The sequence below is a fragment of the Miscanthus floridulus genome, chromosome 1 (assembly GCF_019320115.1).
Source record: "Miscanthus floridulus cultivar M001 chromosome 1, ASM1932011v1, whole genome shotgun sequence".
Classification (NCBI taxonomy): Eukaryota; Viridiplantae; Streptophyta; class Magnoliopsida; order Poales; family Poaceae; genus Miscanthus; species Miscanthus floridulus.
Genome location: NC_089580.1, coordinates 1,274,840 through 1,279,748, shown reverse-complemented (window position 1 = coordinate 1,279,748; position 4,909 = coordinate 1,274,840). Strand labels below are relative to the sequence as shown.

Sequence of the window (4,909 nt, the reverse complement as noted above, 5' to 3'; positions counted from 1 at the left end):
TTTTCTCATGTGTTGGATGAAGATAATCTAACTCAAGCATAAGAGAAATGCCTAGATCTCGACATCCATGCTACTAACATCATGTATAGATCTTTCCATGATTGCATATTTGGAGAAATCATGGACATGAAGACCGCCCATGAGATTTGGAGTTATCTCAATGAGAAATATGGGATGGTCTCCGATGATGATGATGAGCCCAAGGAGGAGGCACATGAGTGTGTTGAGCATAACCATAATTTGGTGATTGTGGAAGATTGCTCCACCTCATGATCAAATGATGATGGTGATGATCGATCTACTACAAGTTCACTTGACAAGGTTGATGATGACGCCACAAGTGTTGCACATGAAGATTCTACCTCAAGCACACTTGATGGTGATGTTGGTTCATGCTCAAGCCATGATGTTGATGCTACTACAAGCTCTCCAACTACACCACATTGTCTCATGTCACAAGGTGACACCAAGGTATCAAATGATAATGTGGTTGATCATCACTACAAAAAATCTAGGTTTATATGACAAACTAAAAATGTCATGGTAAATACAGGATTTGTCATAAAAAGAATCTTATGACGAAAAAGCAGCGTCATGCCAGTCGTCATATAACGACTGTCACAAATTGTACCTTGTGACGATAATATGAAAAACCGTCACAAAATGTGATGACCTTCTGTGACGGTTTTGTTTTGTTGTCATATATTACTGTCATTTAATGACGACTGTAACTGTCACATATTGGTTGGTCAACTTGTCACCTAATACACCAACCGTCACAAATTGTATCCTAGGAACCCTGATTTAGACAACTTATTGTGATGATAGGATAGATTTTGTGACATTTACATTGTGACGAATGTGGCATTGCCATATGTATTAATTCAATGACAAATGTCACAAATGTTTCTAGCATTCTCATCACAGCTCATACATATCAGTCAAGCCATCATCCACACATTCCAGAGCATAAGGCAGAAGACACAATTGCTTGCAAGTTCAAACATCACACTAGTTCCAAGTTTCATCACACAAGTTCAAACATACAAACAGATGCTTGCTTGGTTTGCTTCAAGTGAGGCCTGATGAGCAAGAATCTGTGCTTCCAACTGTTCCTGCTTTAGATGAAGGAAAATGTGAATCCTATTAGATGTGGACATAGCTGCTACTCAACCAAATTTAAAATCACTAAGTATTATAGAGCAACAAACTGAATCATCTATTACTTATGAACTGGTGGAAAACAATTTCATTGTCCAAATTTAAAATGGCTAAGTATTATAGAGCAACAAACCAATCATCTATTACTTATCAATTATCATGTATAGGTTCAGTTAGAGAATAGTTAATAGCAGCCAATGCACAAAAGCACTTAGATAACTTAGAGTTCAGAGAAATAAAAATAAGCAAGTCCAGGTTCAATACAGTAAGTAAGGACAGGTTTCATAAAAAAGCTTGTATTGTAACCATAAAGTTGCAACGGGGAAGGGGATATGATTCATAGTCTACCTTCTTTTCTTCATAGGCTTGATTTTAATGATGCCCTCAAAGAAACTTTTCTGACAACTTATTAGTCGTCCTGCTCAATGGTCAAAGAGATATGACAAGAATGAGGACTTATTGTAAGTAGTAAACTGACAAGAAAGTTTACTGCACGAGAACTTTGTAAGTTTACTAACAAGAAAATTAGGACCATTTTTAGGTAGCAAATTGAGTTATCAGTACTGATTCTAGGGCAGAGTAAAGCAGCAGATTAATGAGAGATATATCATGGCTTGCACTATCTAGTTCACTAAAAATGCATGATGGTTCCGTGTTCAACACTACATTCACTAAAAATAGGTCGAACTTGAGTTGTCACAATTAATTTGTTTTGAGGTACTCCATCAACACTAAAAATGTGGCTGCTTGTGCTGTTAGCAGGTTGCTAGATGATAATCATGCTAGCTTAGTAATAATCATGCCAGCTTAGTAATAATAAGAAAGTTTCCCATAGTTCCAAGGCTGACAACATTTATAGTGCCACTGGAAAATGTAGTTGAAAACAAAAGCAACAAAATATAAACCGTATTAATGGATAGAAAATTACATAGTGTCCATTTCGCTTCAGTACAATTAGGTTATAAGTTATATGGGTCACGTATACTGATTTAGAGTAGTAAAAAATACCAAGATAAGCTTGACAACCATGTAGCAGCTGTCATCTACTACAATCCTTCCTGTCTTTAGCAGTAATGGTCTCTTCAGCTGCTACAAAATAATTGTATGGACCGACTACTCCACAAAAGGTCTTGCAGGTTGCTGAAATGCAAGGCTAATACTATCAACGACACTGTACCACCAAACTCAGGTTTAACAATAGTTAACAAAACAAGACCAATCTATCAAGAGATGGCAATAATTAAGAACGACAAGCAACTTGCCTGGCAGACGTCGCTTGCAGCATTGATCTAATCAGGGAGAGTTTGCATGTGCCTATGTGGCCTCCTAGGAGAGTTGTCGGGATGTCTGTCAGATATCCATTCACACTTGCATTAGATAGGGCAAACAGGATGAGGAGCAAGATCAATACATCATAGCTACTTCGCAAACATTTGTATACTGTGATGAAGTTTCACCATAATATGCATGGCTCGTTAGATAACAAAAAACTCAGATACTCATGTCAAACATGTATCAACCTTTAAAGACAAGCAACGTAATAACGATCTAAAACATAATTTTTTTAGAGACCAAACATTTCATATTTTGGCAAATAGAAACATCATGTGTCAGACGCATTTCATCAAACATATAGTGCCGTACTACCATTCCTGCCATGGGGGGCTTCAACTGCATTTGGCATCTTGTCAGAAAAAAGAATCTGCATTTGGCAACAGACAAAATGATTATGCAGACTACTGAAAGTTACCTCCCAAGCAAGAATCGCAGGTAGGCAAAGGGATGTGGTGCTTGGAGCTAGAGGGACACTGCTTGGCTTTGAGGTTGATGCAGACCATCCCCTACCGACTAGAGCACTGGAGGACTGCCTCACCATGTCACATATTACTCTGAATTGTGTAGATGAACATAACAGCTACATGAACTGCCGCAGGGACCAAACTAGGCAAACAAAGAAAAAATAACAGTAGTTCTCTGAACCTGAAAGTTGAACAAGCTGTTGCAGTTTAACTTTGAACACACGTCCTCATGGAGCTCCAAAAATAAACCTGCAGGTTGAAAGATAATTGCGCTGCTGAAAGAGAAGCCCACTAGAAATAGCTACTAGAGAAAATCCAAACAAAAAGCACACGACTCAAGCTGTGCACTGGACAAACACGACGCCTACTGTGGCACTGACCTCCTGCGTCATCCCTGCCACTGTCGCTGAACTAGTACACCATGGATCTGGCCTCTCTACCATGGGGCCTAACGGATCTGGCGTCCCCAATGACCAGGCGAAGCCATCAAGATCTAGGCCATTGCAGCTCAGATCCGAATAGAAATAGACAAGGGATTGGGTATTTTCACACAGGACGAAGGGAGTGATGGACCTCTGGTGATGCTCGGCGTCCCGCTCAGTAGGAAGAGGAGGGGCGGTGCTGGCCCCAGTCATCATGATGCGGATGGCCCGGCGGCGGTGGCAGCATGGGTTGGGCGGTGCGGTGCTTGGGGGCCAGCGGCGTACATGGGAGGCTGAGGCACGGACGGTGCGGCTGGAAGGGGCGACGCCGGTAGCGGCCCTGCCGGAGGAGAGAGCAGGCGGGAGCAGGGGGAGGCGGGCGGCATCACGAGAGAAGGGACCCGGAGAGAGAGAGCCAGGGTTTGAGAGGAAACCCATGGATCTCAACCGTCGGATCGAGAGATGGACGGCTGATGGCAACTGAGACCGTAGCTGGGCCTGTGGGAGGTATTGGCCCAAGTTGTATTTTTTTCTTTTCTTTTGATAATAAATAATTTTTAGGATAGTACTTTTAGATACTAAATGAATTTAAATGAAAAAGTCATCACTAGCAAAGTTATAGAAATTATTGAGATCTATGACTTCTATTTTGGTCATTTCCCCATCCGACTTTGTTTAAAGAATTTAATTTTTAAATTTCAAAAGACGAGAACTTTGAACATAATTTGGGGGTAATAAATGTTTTCAAATGGAAAAAATATCTACAACAAAGTTGTATAACGCATCAAGATCTACCACTTTTGTTTTGGTCATTTTTCCATATAACTTTGTTTGGACAGTTTAAATTTTGAATTTTAAAATATTAGAACTTCGAACAAAATTTTGGGGTACGAAGTAATTTCAAATGAAAAAGTCATCAACAACAAAGTTGTAGAACTGATCAAGATCTACAACTTTTATTTTGGTCATTTGTTCATCCAACAAAGTGATAGTACCATTGTTCACAAATTTCACATCTCTCTCTTATAGTTTCATAAACTATAAGAGAGATATGTGAAATTTGTGAACAATGTTACTATTACTTTGTCAGACGAAGAAATAACTAAAATAAAAGTTGTAGGTCTCGATGAGTTCTACAACTTTTATGTTCATCATCTTTTTAGCTGAAATGATTTACTACTTCAAAACGTTGTTTGAAGTTGCTATTTTTTTAAATTCAAAATTTGAATTGATAGAACAAAGTCACATGGAAAAATGATAAAAATAATAGTTGTAAGAACACAATAAATTGATAGAGCATGATTTTAGAAAATTTTAGAAAAAAAGATCATTAAATTTGAAGTTAGTACGAGGGAGAAAGACTAGTTACAAGTTTTAACCAGAGATTAAAAAGAAAAATTACACTTGTTCATATGATTTGGGTGAACTTCGGTATATAAGAACTTCGAACATAATTTTGGGAGAGTAAATGATTTCAAATGAAAAAGTTATAAACAATAAAGTTGTAGACTCATTGAGACCTACAAT

At 38.6% G+C, this 4,909-nt stretch overlaps 1 long non-coding RNA gene across 1 annotated transcript; it reads right to left on the bottom strand.

The window, feature by feature from the left end:
* Positions 1-970: 970 nt before the first annotated feature.
* On the bottom strand, positions 971-1,575 carry LOC136470819 (uncharacterized). The gene is made up of 2 exons (XR_010761872.1): positions 1,510-1,575; positions 971-1,115 (listed from the first exon to the last, which is right to left on the bottom strand). It is a non-coding gene; the product is annotated as an uncharacterized lncRNA (long non-coding RNA).
* Positions 1,576-4,909: the final 3,334 nt, after the last annotated feature.